Genomic DNA, 16,323 nt, shown 5'->3' with positions numbered 1-16,323 from the left:
ATGGATACTTAGAGATCTTTTAGGTGGGAATTCTTTTGTGGATAAATTAAGTTCCCCAGATGTAAATTAGCTTGTTCAAGTTCACATAAGTAGTTAGGTGGCAAAGAGAATGGATCTCTGGGCCTGGCATAAGAAAGAACTGAGTTCAGATTTGACTGTAGACACAGGCTAGCTGTGAGACCTTAGACAAGTCACTTATCCTCTTTTTTGCCTTAGTTTCCTTGTTTGTACAGTGGGATTAATAATAGTACCTCCCTCCCAGGATGGTTGTGAGGATCATATGAGATAATATTTGTAAAAGTGCTTAGCAAAGTGCCTGGCACTTAGTAAAGGCTTGTTGTCTTTCTTTCACCCCTATACACAATGAGTTAGTAACAGGTCTGGAAAACAGGTTTCCCACTTCTCTGTCCAGTGCACTTTCCACTGCATCATGTCACTAATTATCTGTGTGACCTTGGGGAAGTCATTTCATCTCTATGGACCAAAGTTCCCCATCTGCAAAATGAAGAGGTTGTATGTACTGTATCTTCTCATTTATGTGGTGGAGGTTATTTGCTCACATTCAAGACCGCTCTTTCCCTTGATTCCCATTATCAACAAGTGCTATCTCTCCAGGTCTTTATGGTTACAATGTCCTTTCTTCACTGTAAGCAACAGAGTAGGAAGTATAAGCATTATTTTTCCATTTTACAGGTGAGGAAACTGAGGCTCAAAGGAGTTAAGTAGCTTACTTGTGGTGATCACACAACTATTAAATATTGGAATTGGGATTGGAACCTAGGTCTCTTGACTCCTGGTTCTGTAACTTTCCTATCACACCATCCACGTTCACTGTATCTTGATTACAGTTAAATAAAAATATTGGAGGGGGGCACAATTTGCCCCAGCCTCCTAGCCTCCATGGGACAGTCGTGTTGTTGCCATGTTCTGTTTTCCTGAGGCCTGTCAGGGATATTAGCTTCACACTGCCCCAGGGAATGAATGGTACTTATTCTCAATTGTCTTGGAAGGCTTTTGCTGTGTCTCACTAGGTGATGACTTCCTGCCTGCCTGCCTGCAGGATCCACCTGTGCCAGCTTTTCAGCTGCCTGTGGTTATTCAGACAGCATCAAATCCCTGGCCAGACATCCTCTGTCCTTGGTACTGGCTTTCCAAAAATCACCAGGAGGGCCTGCTCTGCTTGCCCCCATTGGCACCATGGAGAACAAGGACTGTTCCTTGAAGTGGATCTCCTGAGACACTTTCCTATCCCTCTGCCTGCCCTGCCCTCCTACTGGTTATTATGACATCACCCCACACTGCTGTGGGCACAAAGAGGGTGAAGCAGGAGAACACTAGGGGCAGAGGGGGGAGAGCTGGAAAATGCTGCTAGCAGCTTCCTCAGACCAAAAACTCTTCCTGAAGAAAAAAATCACCAGTCATGTTGACTGTGGAATCTCTCTCTGTCTGTCTTTCTCTGCCTCTGCCTGTCTCTGCCTCTTTCTCTGCCTGTTTCTTTGTCTCTGCCTCTCTGTCTCTGTCTCTTTCTCTCTCTGTCTTTCTGTCTCTGTCTCTCTCTCCCTCTCTCTCTCTGGATTGGAGGATGGAACAGGCAAAGATCTTGAAATAAAGAGAAATGGCTGCCCTCTACCAACTCCACAGTTGGAGAGCGGCTTTGATGTAAGCACACGCATTCATTATCGAGTGCAATGGGAGACTTAAACACAGAGGCAACTCTCCTTAAGTGGCTGGTGTCTTCAGCTATTCCTTTGAACTAGAAATATTCCTGCTGATGAAACAATCTGCCACTACACAGTGAAGCAAAACACATTTTTTAAATGAGCATCTACAGATGAAAAATTAATAAAAACATCTAATGGTAAAGCTCAAACTTCAGGGTTGCTAACTAAAATTATAAATTTCGTTTGCATTTTTATGTGCATTAACTTTTCTATGACATGTTGTTTAGTTGTTTCAGTCATGTCTGACTCCTCATAACCCCATTTGGGTTTTATTGGCAAAGACATTAGAGTGGTTTACCTTTCCTTCCCCAGCTTGTTTCTACAGATGAGGAAAACGAGGCAAATAGGGTTAAATGACTTATCCAGGGTCACACAGCTAGTGAGTATCTAAGTCCAGATATGAACTCAGGAAGATGAGTCTTCCTGACTCCAGGCCTTCTTTTCATCTTCACAAAATTTCTATGTGCTCTTTTTCTACTCCCATGATACTTGTCTGCTCTGTTCTTCACTACTTTACTAGCCAAGTGACTTCACACGGTCATTTAACCTCTGCAGACTTCAGTCTGTTCATCCACAAAGTTAAATGGATGAATTATGTGATCTCACACATAATTATTTATAGGATAGAGGGTTGCAAAAGACTTTAAGGATCTTCTAGTCCTGTTCATTTTATAGATAAGGAATTGAGTTATAAAGAGGTTAAATGACCTGTCTAATGTCAGAAAGGTAGTGAGTTGAAAAACTAGAATTCAGGAACATAGTCCACAGTTCCTACCAGTTCTGACATTCTATTCTCGATGTTCTAAGGTCTTTACCAGGTCTCACATTCTGCGGTCAAAGTTCCAAGGTACCTCTCAGCTCTCACATTCTATGGTTTCATTCTAAGATCTATTATTTATTTGATAGTTTTTAGAAGCAATTTGAAATAAAGATTATCTTTACCTTCACCATATTATTCAGACACTTATCCAGTATAAGAATTGTTAAATGTGTCTTATGTTCTTTTTTGTCTCTTTTTTTAGAGGGAGAAAAGCAGGGAAATTGGGGTTATGTGAATTGCCTAAGGTCACACAGCTACTAAGTGTTAAGTGTCTGATGTCGGATTTGAACTCAGGTTCTCCTGGCTCCAGGGCTGGTGCTCTATTCACTGTACCACCTAGCTTCCCCTTTTGTACTTAAAAAAAAAAAAAAGATTTTGATAACTATTTTAATACAATTGGTTTATTTTGTGATTCTAGTTGTTTTTTATTTTGTTCATTTAAAGATTCTCTGAGAAGATTATAGCTATAATCAGTCTGCCAAAATTTGGGTCCATAGGGGCGGCCAGATAGCACAGCATGTAAGAGCACTGGCCCCAGTGTCGGGATGACCTGGGGGATTGGATCCGGGCTCAGATACTTAGCACCACACCCAGAAATAACTGGCCATGTAACCTTGGGCAAGTTACTTAACCCCAATTGCTTTAAAAAAAAATTTTGGATCCATAGCACACACACAAAACTAATAACCATTTATCTAATGGATATTTATTCTCCCTCAAGTATGGATTTACCTGGTCTTTCTCAGTGCATATGAAATCCTCATCAGTAAAAGAAGGGAGTTAAACTCAGGGATTTTAAAGACCTTTTTATACATATCCTATATTTTTTTGAACTTGTGGATAAAGTCATAGAGAGACTTAATTAGGTTCAATGCTCTTTCACTTTTCCTTTTCCTGATTGCAGCTGATGTAGAAAGCCTTTCTTCTCATGGTTTGCTCAGATGTGAAGGCCCTTTGCGGATAGAGAGACCCAGATAAATGTACACCTGTCTCTATGATAAAGGCTCTCAGAGGAAACCTGATCGGGGATGTGTTGCAGGCGAGGGCCAGGTGGATGTCACTCTTGCCAAGTTCCTAACATACGTGTAATGTGCCATTATGTACTGCAGGTGCCTTCTGGGATAAAACTTTAATGAAATTTCAGGGACTATAGGAGATTAAAAGCTTTTTTGTTATGAATACTGATGTGCAGGGCAAACATTTGCCCAATTAGGAGGCCATATAGACGATGAATTTTTCAAGCACGTTTGGGGATACTGCTCTGTGTATAAGACCTATCATTTGTATATGGCTCATATTGAAGGCACATTTCTGTTATGGTTGAACATTAGCTGATGACCATTGTTTCCCTTAATGTTTACATGGAAGCTTAGTGTAAACCAAATCTGCCTAACCAGATGTGGAAGTAGGAGATGAAGAATGGATCCTCTGATCTGCTCAGCAGGGCTCAACATACCATAGTAGTGCTTATGTAGATCTAGAAAGATCCACAGGGAGTAAGGTCAGGCCAATCAGAGGAAAGGGAAGAACAAACGGAACTTCCTAAACCACTGTTCCCTTACCTGGGGAGTACCCTGTAATGAGCAAAGCACTTGTAAGTGTCTGTTAAAATAAATTGTCAATGATTCATCTGTTATCAAGGTCTTTTTAATTAGCAATAAAATAATCGGATTTTGGAATGTATCCGACAGCTCTCCCCTCCCTCCCATCATAGGAATCCTCTCTATGGCCTCCTTGCCCTGTGACCTTCCAGTCTCTGCATGGACACTTACAATGTCAGAGGGTTCATGCCATGCAATGAAACCATTCTATTTGGAGAGCTCTTAATGATGAGTCCTTCCTTTCATTCACTGAGAAAATTGTGTGATTTGGGGCAAGTCACCCCATCACTCTCTGCCTCAGGGGATATTTAAAGTTGCACCTAGTTTAACATTCTATGGTTCTTCTGGAGCAAGGGTTTTTAACTTTTTTTTTTTAATGCTGATGACTCCTTTTGCAGTCTGGTGAAAACTATGACCCTCTACTCAGATAATTATTTTTAAATACATAAAAGAAACTACATGAGGTTACAAAGGAAACAAAAGATTAATAAAAAAACATAAAGATGTTGTTTCTTCCTCTCCAAGTTTATGACTCTCCCCTCAATCCCAATCCATTAATTTAAGAACCCTTAGTGTAGATGAAAGATTTTCTAGATAGGAAGTCAGGAGTAAGGCCACCTTTATAGCTTGAGGACAATGCTTTTCCAGGTGGGTAAAAGGTAATCAAAACTTCAGTAAAGACACATTTGTGAGAGGGATGTCTTGTTTCCCAAAAGCCTACAAGACCATGTGGGATTTGGGGCATATAAAGGCCTACCCAGCCTGCTTGAAAGTAAGACAACTCAGGACTTGTGAATTAGAGAAGATTCTGAGTCCAGTATCTGAGAGGCAGCAAGCTGTAGCAGAATACAATACTGAATTTAATTAGGAGACTAGGGTTCAAATCCCAGTTCTGGTACTGAGTGACTCTGCTAAGTCATTTAATCACAAAAAGTGATTCTCCACTGGTCTTAATACCTGTGGCCCTTAGCTCCAGGGTGGTTGTGAGGAGCAAAATGAGATCAAGTTTGTAAACATTAAAGTGCTCTAAAAATGTCAGCTCTTGCTATCATTGACTTAAAATGAATTGACCTTTTTAAAGTTTCCATCACAAGTAAATCAAATATCTAATAATATTAAGAACATATTTATAGATCGTTGTAATAGTTTTAGGGATATCTTGGACAGTTAATTGGCACAGTGGATAGAGCCCTGGGCCTGGAGTCAGGAAGACTTGAGTTCAAATCTATGCTCAGACACTTATTAGTGGTATGACCCTGGAAAATCACTTAAGCCTGTTTGCCTCAGTTTTCTCATCTGTAAAATGAGTTGGAGAAGGAAATGGTAAATCAATTCACTATCTTTTCCTTTTTTTCTTTTTTTGGAGGGGGAAAGGCAGGGCAATTGGGGTTAAGTGACTTACCCAAGTTCACACAGCTAGTGTGTCAAGTGTCTGAGGCTGGATTTGAATTCAGGTCCTCCTGACTCCAGGGCCAATGCTCTACTCACTGTGCCACCAAGCTTCCCCCTTAACTATCTTTTCCAAGAAGACCCCAAATGGGGTCACAAAGAGTAGGACATGACTGAAATCAACTGAACAGCAACAAAGGGATATCTTTTTTTTTTAAACATCATTTTCATTTGGAATCTTATCTTCCTCCTATCTCCAAAGGACCAGCCCTTGTGACAAAGAATATCCTGTAACGAGCCTATCAAATCCTTTCTATAAACCTCTTAGGTAGGTAGGGAAAATATTTTCCCTATTGTGTTAGTGAGGAAGCTGAGGATCAGAGATAAGAGACATAATTTTCATTTGCATGAGGGTCAATGAAGGGACTTAACTTTATGCAGAATGGCACGGTAAGGGAGAATTCTTTGGGCTTTCTGCCTGATTCATGGGTGAAGAAGAAATAGAAAATGACTGAGAAGAAACATGATGACTATTGTTTTGAGGATAAATAGGTTTATAGAGAGGATTCCTGCCCCTTACCCTACCCCCTACCCATTCCCAATAACTGGTATTAGGGAACTAGAGGATCAGCATACTTTTCCCTCTTTTTGGTAAAAAGAAAGAATTGCTTTCAGAAGGTCCCCTTTCTCTGGGAAGGCCCCTTACATCCTGAACAATGTGATTACAGCTCCTTCTGCCCTAATCCCTGTGGCTCCCCCCACCCTCCCCAGCCCCCTTGCAGAGGTGAGCTCCTTCACTCTCTGGAAGGCAGCCCAAAGGCTAACTTTTCCCACATGTGGAGGGTGTTTAAGTTGGCTGGGGAATGGATTGAAGGGGATTCCCTGGAATGACTGACTGGTGGGCTGTCTGAAAGGGAGTGAGCTGGGAAGAGGTAGCTGGGTGGGTAGATGGTGGTAAGTTCTATTAGAACTTGTCCAATTCAGCTATAGCTATTGGAGCCTTGGTTCTTAAGTGAGGTCCTTTCACCTTCACCCTGGTCTCTCTCTTGCCTGAGACTGAGGAATCCATCAACCACATTTTCTTTAACAAAAAAATCCTTTTTCAAATAAATTCCTTGGTAGTTTCAGGGAAGGCACAAAGTGGTTGAGTTTTCCCATCCTGGCTTCCTGTAAGTGAGAAATCTTGAGAATATATTCAACCTGGTGCTTGCTTTTCAAGGTTGAAACTCAGCACTGATCTGACTGTACCAGCCAATTTCGTTGTCAGGTCTCCGACTTGAAATTTGAACTTTCACCATCTCCAGATTGAGTCGGACCAACTTGACCCGACCTTCCACAAACAGCAGTGTAAGGTGATAGTAGCAGGGGTATTCTGCAAAAGTACTAAGATCCAGTCCTTATCTAGTAGCCCTCTGTCTCTGAGCCAATCCTACTAAATTGTCTCTGGAACACCAGATACCACTATTTGCAATTCTAGATGAGTTCAGAATGGCTAAAGGGAAACTCCGGAGTCTCATTCTTCTTTAATAACTGTGACCCTGGGCCAGACATTTAATCTTGTCCAGCCTCAGTTTGCTCATCTGTTAAGTGGCAATAATGATGTGTATACCACCTATCTTATAATCTTTTTTTTTTGGTGAGGAAAGTTCTCTATAAAATTGATAGCACTATATAAATGTGAAATCTATCCTATTATTACTTATTCCCAGACCTGGGATTTCATCAGCATAAAAAGCTCCTGAAGAGCAATGAGGAACTTTTTCCAGCTGGGCAGATCAAGGTTGCCTCTGAAACTTACAGTCTTAGAGATTTACCTGGAGAATTGAGATGGTAAGTGAGATGTACTGCAGGGTCGCCCAGCCAGTACATGCCCAAAGTGGGACCTGAACCCAAGTCTTTGTGACCCCTGGGACAGCTAGCCCACGCTGCCTTTTAATGATAGTTATTCCTTACCCTAGGTTGTGAGGCTCATATTCACAGCTAATATCTACATAGTGCTTTAAGGTTTAGGAAACTTCTTACATACATTCTCAGGTGACCTCACAATTAGCCTTAGGTAGGCCCTTCCACATTGCAAGCATCTGTGATTATCCTTAGTGTGGCAGAACTTACTCATCAAGACTTTTTATTTTTGTTTAAAAAAAGTTGCCCCAAATTAAATAAACAATAGAGAAAAACTTCCTTAGAGGAACAGCGGGAAGACTTTGAGTTAAAAGATCAAAACATGACTCTGCTATTTACTCTTTGTGTGACTTTGGGCAAATCAGGTAACTTACTCAGGCCTTAGTTTCCTGCTCTGTAGAATGAGGGGTAAAATTCTTTCCAACATTAAACCAATAATCCAATCAAATTCTGTCTTAGATATTTACTAGGTGGGTGACCATTGGCAAGTCACTTGCTTCTCCTGGCCTCAGTTTACTTATCTGTCAAATGGATGCAATCATAAAGTCAGCTACTTCACAGGGCTGTTATGAGGAATCTTGGAGTGATATACAATATGAGTAGCCATTTTTATTGGTATTTGGCATGTACTTTGAGAAATAAAAATAAGATTTTACAAAGGGCTTTTAGAACTCTCATTATATCTTTTTTCTCTGTCTCTTATTTCCTTTGATCCTCCAGATATCAATGTGGAGAAGCAGCCTGGTGCTGTGGAAAGGAGGCAGAGAACCTGGTTCCATTCTGGTTTGCATCCTGGATCTTTTACTTATTAATATGTGTGGCTCTGGGTAAGTCCTTTTCCCTCCTTCAGGCCTCAGTTTCCTTATGGATAAAATTAAGGAGTTTGACTGGGTGGTCTCTTCTAGTTGTGAATCTTATGATCCTAAATAGGAAAGCAATGGCCTTATCACCATTTTTCTGTTCAGGAAACTGAGGCATAGACAGATGAAGTGAATTGCTGAAGCCTACGCAAGTATTTAGGGACAGTGTCAGGACTGGAACCAGGTCTCCTGACTGCTTGTTTGGGAGTATCATCCCAGAAGTGGCCTATATAAGCTGAATGGGCATTTGTAAGGTTTCCTTGGGAAGGAGCATGGAATCTTTCTCTCCTCTGATAGCTGTAAGGGTAACCTCAGGCAATCAAATCACACTTTGCAGTTAGCGCATGGTCCCATCCTGAAACCCCAGGACTAGTAGCTATTTCATTTTATTGGTTAAATACAAGGTCTGTTGTCTTTTTTTCCCACAGAAGAAAACATTGCCCTTGATAAGGTAACATTGTGTATCTGGGATTAAAAAGACTTGTCTTGAACAGTCTATTTCCTGAGATTTAAATTAATGAGGAAATGATCTAATGGATGAATAGTAAATTACTGAGGAGAATGAATCATGTCGGGCCAAGTGTATATGCATGTCTCTTTGTACCCCTTCTGACTCATGGTAACCTGAAGGATTATTTCAGATGAAGCTTCAGTAAGACTATGGGCACGCAGAATACAAGCAGAAGGCCAGGCTTTAATAACTAGACATTGTATTCAGATATTACAGAAAGCAAAGAGCTATGTTTTTTCTCTTTTTTCTTTTCTTTTTTTTTTGCAAACAGCCTTTCTTTACAGTTGACCATTGCTATATTCATCAGCCTTTTATCCTGACCCAACTCACTGTTGAGGAAAGCACTAGGTATCCTATTAATGTGTGCCCCGAAGCCAAGAAAACTCAACACACAAAACAACCATGTAAGACGTTTCACTCCACTCTCAAAAGCTGGGGGGAAAAACCCCACAATAAAATAGTTTTCAAAGGGACTCAGATGGCAAAGGATGCCAACGTACTTTCCACTAATTTATTCAGCCTTCCAAAGCCTGGGCAAGCCCCCAAAACGCTACCCAGTCAAACTACAGAGTTCCAAACAGGACCTAACTAATTGCCTGGATAAGCGAAAAGCTGTCTTCTGCAAGCAGTTTTTATTCATCCAGTACATATGGTGAAACTCCATAAAAGAAAAAAAAAAGGAAAAAAAGACAGAGAGACATTCATTTTACCTCAGGGCTCTCTGCCTGGGTCTCACATACAATATAATGCTTTCCCAGTGAACTACCAAGGACTATCCCATTTAGTAAATGTCCTTCTGGATTGAATGTCTTTACAAGCAAAGAAAACAAGCCAGAGTGTTCCCAGAAGCAGGAGCTCAGCATCAGAGCCCACAAAGTGGTAACTCAAAAAAAAAATGCTGTTAAGGCAGTAAAGTCTTGAAGTTGAAGTCAGCTGTTTAAACAAAGACTTGTGCCACTACCACCTTTTCCAAGACCTCCGCCAGTCCGGTATCATTCATGTCCAGCACACACACACACACACACACACACACACACACAGATCCACTTCGGTCCAGCCCATAGAGCTGGAAAGCCTCAAAAAACAGACAAGGTAAAAGAAAGGGCATGCGGAAAGACTGGGGTTAAAAGGGGGATGGAGGATAGAACACAAGAAATACCATTGAACATACAAAGTATCTCCTTTTGACTTTTGGGTTGATGGCAAATGTGGACAAACTTCGAAGAAGTAAAAGTCCTTGTTAGCAGCGCACAAGTAGACTTAAGAATCTCCTCTTGGGTCTTAGCCACAATTCAGAGAGAGGTGGGAATCCCATAGAAGGAAAAGAAAAGGTGAGGAGAAGTTGAGGTAAGAGATTAGCAGTAGGATTATATGAGCCATAGAAGCCCTGAACTCACATGTACTATATACATTAACCAGGTTTATTGGAAATCTACACAGTAGCATCATTTAATCAAGATTTAGTGGGTCAGAGAACTGTGAGCTATTATATTCACTTATCCATACTGCAATTTAGAATTGCTTCTGTCCCTAATCCATCAAGGTTTCAACAGTCATTCATTGCTTACATCTGTCATTTTTTGCTTCATTCATTTCTTTCTTCCTTAAAGAAATGATGCTTTCCTTGTACATGGGGCTAGGGAAATTGTCAAGTAAAAATTAAGAATTAAAAAAAACAAACTATCAAACATTACTCTCATAATTTCCACCACAAAGGGTACCCAGAAAACAATTCTTATACTTATGGCATAATTCTATAGAAACTTTAAAAATAAGTTCACTAAAGATACATCCAAACGCATTGAATCAAATGCATATATACACATATATACACGTGATTTTTTGGTAATAATGATGGAATGAGCTTACCTTCCAGACTTGAATATAAGCTAGATCCTACAGTGAACGGCCTCATTAAATAAATAAAGTTAGCAAGCGGTCTCCCACCTTCTTGCTCTCCTCTTGTCAAAACTGAGTAAAGTTTTCTTTATACTCTGAGATCAGTGTGTGTATGAGTGTAAGCGTGTGTGTGCAAGAGAGGTTTGACAGCAGGGGAGGCTGCAGCCAATGCAGCCAGCTTTTGCTGGGTTTATATAGCAGTCCTGATCCTTGGCTCATTCCCCTGTAATGGGATGCCTTCAGGCAGCCTTTTCCACTTTTCAGTTGGTGAATTAAAGGAGCAGCCTCTCAGTGGAGCAGCGAGTACGGTTAGCTCATGGAAGACACACTCACTCCCATGCAGGCTGCCAGAAACGAAACCCTATTTGCATACAATTTATGGCTAAAGAAGGAAATCCCCCCTCGCATTTGGTTCCCCTCCCCCAAATCATGTACTAGCGTCAAGAAAATGATTCAGTGAATAATTGCATAATTGGAATCTCTGGTAGGATTGTTTTAATTTTTTTTTTGAATGAAGTTTTCTATTTGGGAATTAGAAAGAAAGTTAGAGCTAGGCAAGCTTTGTTGCTGCTAGTCAAATACATTTCTAAATGTTATCTGGTCTCATAAAGGAGTAACACTTAGAGCTGGGGCTGGCATTTATTCAGTAAGAAATGAAGACAGGGATAACGTTCTTTGGGGATGACTGAGTACTAGAAAAGAAGCCATAAAATAGTTCTAAAGATGAGGACCTCCTGGATTTCTTTGGAAGGACAGATCAGCTATGTATTATGTATATGGGGCCATTTCACACATTAGGAGAAAAAAGTTACTTTTTTTCTGTCACCCTTTGGGATGTGTATACCATCTTTTTTTAAGGGAAGGGAAACATCTTCTATATTCCTAAACTCTCAGGAGTCAGTATGACCTTCCAATGGACAATTCTTTTTTAAAGGGATTGTCAGATTTAGAACTAGAAGGGTGTTCCAAGCCTATCTTGACCAATCCCCTAATTTGGGGGCCAAGGCAGTTTGGGTCACATAGGTGGGAGAAAATTACAGAGAAGGCATTCGACCCTAAGTCCTCTGACACCAAATTCAAGTCTCTTTACCCACCATACTGCCTCAGATTTCCATTGATCCTGCTATTGGCCCATTTAAAAAATGGTTGGTGATCTTATTTCTAAGTTCTCACTTGTAGCCTTTCTGATGGGTGGTCAGACCCTAACCTTCTCTTTTTAAGCAATATGGATGAACAAGCTTGGTGCAGGAGAGAAAGCTTTCTGAACCTGGAGAGAGGAGATTGGAGCTGAAGCTCTTGACTCTCTCATTCTGTGATCATGGATAGATCACTGCATCTCTCAACCTCAGTTTCCTCATCTATAAAACTTGGATAGTTTTATTCAAACAACTTTTGGGGCTTGTTGTGGTATAAATTGGGTATAAACTGTAAGGTATGGAGGGCATCCCCAAAGTTTTAGCTACTGAAGCTTAAACTATGCTAAGACTTTTGAGAGACCCTATATAAAGTGTTAACTGTTATTTTTTCATACACTTAATACTTTAAGGATTCATGCTTTAGACAGTGTAGATACTCCTGAGACAGATAATATGGTCTTCATGAGTTCCTTTGATCAGTTAGTCAATAAATAGTCATTAAGTGCCTACTATGTGTAAGATACTTTGCTCAGTGCTAGGGATACAAGGAAAGGCAAAAGATAGTCCCTGCCTTCAAGGAGCTTGCAATCGAATAGGGAAAGATAGAAAACAAAAGGAAGCAGAAAGGGGAGAGGGGCATGATGAAATCCAGAGGGTTTTACCTTGTGGGAAAGGCAGAGATAGCTGGTCTGGATACCCTCCTTAAATGAAGTTTCTGGGAGGAGCTCTTTGCTCTTCTTTCTCTACTCAGAGGAAGGGATATGCTCCAGAGGAAGGGGAACTGTGAGTTTCAGGGCTGATTAAAAAATATATGACCCTATAGCTGACTTGGTGATACTTCTCCAAACGTGGATAGGCTAGTGTTTGGACACACAGCCCAGACTCGAAGCTTCACAAGCTTGAGCAGATCTGCTAGAATATGAGTTGTGGTAACAGAGTCTCTGAACATCCAGGATCATCTCACCATGATAAAGATGGCATTGAGGGAAAACTTTAATGGTAGCTCCACTAAATAACCAAAGACAACTGAAGTAGCCCCAGGAGAACAAGTGTGATATTCCATAGGATAAAGCCTATCTTTCATTTGAATGGAGACATTGAAGAAAGGAATGAGCATGATGGATTGGGGTTAAAGAGACTTTTTAGCTAGGTAACCTTAGTCACTTGGGTCTTAAAGGAAATATTGGGTCATGAATTGGCAAATGCAGGAAAAGGGAAAGGGTTCTTAACCTGGGATCTGGGAAATTTTTCTTTGTCTCTTTCTTTCATTTAAAAAATGTTTTGATAACTACATTTTGATAAAATTGGTTTCCTTTGTAATCCTATGCATTTAAAATATTCTGAGAAGGGATGCATAAGCTTTACCAGAATGCCTTGGTGTCCATGACACACACTAATAGCAAAGGAACCCCTGAATGAGGCAAAAATAGAATGATTCCATTGGAACTAGCAGGGATCATCTACTATTTTCTCATTCCATTGTTCATCAATCAATTAAAAATACATTTATTGCAGAATCTTAAAATTTTCTAGATTGTAAACAAGCAGTTAGAGGGTAAAGTGGATTGAATACCAGACTTTGAGTTAGGAAGATTTAAGTTTAATTCAGCCTTGATAATTTACTATCTAGGTTGCTCTAGGCAAGTCATTTTAACCTCTGCCTTGCTTAGTTTCCTCATCTGTGAAATGGGATAATAATAGCACCGACTTCTCAGGGTTGTTGTAAAGATAAAATGGAACAATATTTGTCCTGTAAAGTGCATTATAAACCTAAAGTACTATATTAATGTAGCTATTATTATCTATCCTAAGACCAGTTTTATAGAGGAGGATACTGAGACCAAGAAAGGGAGGTGACTTGCCAAATAGAGCCCAGATTTCTGGATTCCAAATAAAGATATCTTTGCTGACAAAGCAGAATGATGGTTAAAAGTTTTCAATAGCTCTCCATTATCTGTTGGGCAAAGGTTTACATTTCTCAGCCTTATTTTCAAGACTTTCCACAATTTGCCCCCTCTCTGTCTAACTAGTGTTATCAATCTTATAAGAATGTTTTATGATAGCCAGAGTGTTCTGCGTACTGTTCCCAGAAGCATTTGTGCCTTTGTACTTTGCTTATTTCACTGCCTTAGTCTGTAAAGCTATATATCTCCTCTCCTTCTCACTTGACTCAGTCTTTATCATCCAAGGCACAGCCCAAGTCTCATATCCTACAGAAAGCCTTGTGTCACTTCTGCAGTTCATAGGATTCTCTCCAATGAATATATTTTCTATGCCTCTCACTTAACACTTACTCCTTGTAAAACTTGTAAAGACTTGTAAAACCACTTGAATAAAATAAAATTATTTTAATTTATTCTTTCTCTATGAACTTATCTTTTCCTCCCAAGCCAGTTCTCCCCTGACTCCATTATTTCTGTCAATGGCATAACTATGCACCCAGACTTCTATGTTTTCAACCTGGACACTGCATGTAATAATTTATTTTTCATCACCACCTCTATCCCATTAGTTACAGTCTTGTCATTTCTACCTCTACAGTAAATATTATAGCATTCCTTCTTCTGGTATAGGCCTTCATTACTTCTTGCCTGGACTATTCCAATAGCCTTCTAATGGCTCTTCTGTGTGTTTAATGTCTTCCTACTCTAAACCATCATTTACACCACTCCTGGTCATCTTTCTCATCCATAGATCTGATCATGTCATACTGCTCCTCAAAATTATTCAGTGGCTCCCTCTTGCTTACTAAATAAACTGAAAACTCTGGAATTTCAACTCCTGAATTACTGTTGGGAGTGTTCTCTAAATTTTCAATTGGTAACAACTTTCACCTTCAGAACCCACACATCATTCTTTTTTTCCTTATGTATCTCTCCAATGTACTTTTCATGTAATTGTGTAGTCTAGTTATTCCTTATCCTCTTTCTAGACTTTAAGCTCCTTTATGGCAAAGATTGTATCTCATTTAAACTTTCTATATCTCTCCACCATAGGGCTCTGTGACAAATACGTACCTGATGAATGTTTATTGATCAAATGAATGAACTCTAAAATGAGGGAGATGAAATTGAAAGAAACAGGGGCAGTGGTGATGCTGAGACCCTTGAAATAGCTGTGAAGGATACCAGATTTATGTCTGCTAGCCTTCTACCCCCTCTTCCTGACATCTCCAATTCTGCATTCCTTTCAGTCTTTTTAAACTCAAATCACTTGCTATCTCCTCTGTGAAGTCTTTTCTGATCTCCCTGGTCAATAATGAACTTTTCCCTCAGACCTCATATAACTTTATTTTCTAGCCTTCTAATGTACTCATCATATACTGTTTGGTATTAAAGTTATTAATGTTTGTTTCATATTCCTCCAGTAGATTATGAGTTTCACAAGGCTAGAGCTATGTCTTACCTAGACTTCAGTTTCCCTCAGTGTCTAACACTGATAGTAAGTGTCTAACAAACACTGATTTATTTTCTGATTTGAGTATGAGAGCAGAAAATGGGATCAAGAGAGATGGAAGATTTAGAGCCAGAAGGGCCATCAAATGGTTCCACCTCCTCGCTTTGCAGAAGAGAAAACTCAGTGGGTTAAGTGCCTTGCCCAAGGTCACACAGACCGACTGTTAGTAAGTGGCAGAGATAAAATCTGAAACCAGGTCAGCCTCGTATTTTAAATCCAACATGTTTTCCATTATATCACATTCACTCTATGCTGTTTTGTGCCCTCAAGCTACTCAGGAAAGTCTTGATGACTTACTGATAATATTTGAGGATTCCCCTGGTAAACCCTGATCTGTTACTATTCTCCCTGTCTATAGTAGTTACTGGACTGTGTGGGACCCCAATCATTTCTATGATTGACTAAAATGCCTTCAAAATCTGTTCTGCTAGAGTAATGTTCTCAGACAGAAGGAAAATCCATAAATAGCCCTAGTATAAAACAGTCCATTTAAATTTTGCAACTATTTTTGGCCAAATAAATCATTGGCTCTTTGGGAACTTTCAGTTCCACATATTTGGGTAGAATCGTTTGCAGTAGGAAGGGGATTTTCTACTGCAGTCATTAGAGAATCTTGTTGGCTTTCTTGTCACTCCAAGTTAGGATAAAATTATTCTCTGAGTTTTATATTGAAAAATATTTTTATTATTCCTGAATGTCATTGAATTCTGTCTATATGGAATAGAGAGAAAAGCAGCAGATTTGAATCACAGAACCCTGTATAGATTCTAGCTCTTTTACCAATATAACATTGGACAAGTGATGTGACCTCTCCGGGTACCAGTTTCTTCATTGATAAAATCAGGACTTGGACTAGGAGACCTTTAAAATCCCTCTAAGGCCTACCATCTATAATCTTGTGGCCTGTATCCAGACTAACAATTTGTTCCTCATTTTTATTTCTGCTGGGGATTCATAGCAAAGGCATCTTTTTTTAGAAATTTCTCGTTAGCTTTATGTGGCAATCCAAAGTGGTATCACATTGGAAA

At 39.9% G+C, this 16,323-nt stretch overlaps 1 protein-coding gene across 4 annotated transcripts in view; it reads right to left on the bottom strand.

The window, feature by feature from the left end:
• The window catches only part of TNC (tenascin C), a 116,724-nt gene extending 105,709 nt beyond the window's left edge, over positions 1 to 11,015 (bottom strand). For 2 of the 4 annotated variants that reach the window (XM_069073825.1, XM_069073826.1), the window contains exon 1: positions 10,674 to 11,014. The gene's annotated coding sequence lies outside the window, so the exon portion shown is untranslated. Of the gene's footprint in view, positions 1 to 10,673 lie in introns of all 4 variants that reach the window. The other 2 variants (XM_069073823.1, XM_069073827.1) reach the window with 2 other exon arrangements.
• Between the last annotated feature and the right edge of the window lie 5,308 nt (positions 11,016 to 16,323).

The sequence above is a fragment of the Petaurus breviceps genome, unplaced genomic scaffold (assembly GCF_028583685.1).
Source record: "Petaurus breviceps papuanus isolate PSGF00001 unplaced genomic scaffold, PetGlider_PUasm1.0 90879, whole genome shotgun sequence".
Classification (NCBI taxonomy): Eukaryota; Metazoa; Chordata; class Mammalia; order Diprotodontia; family Petauridae; genus Petaurus; species Petaurus breviceps.
Note: the sequence above shows the minus strand (reverse complement) of the source record. Positions and strands in the feature narration are given on the sequence as shown.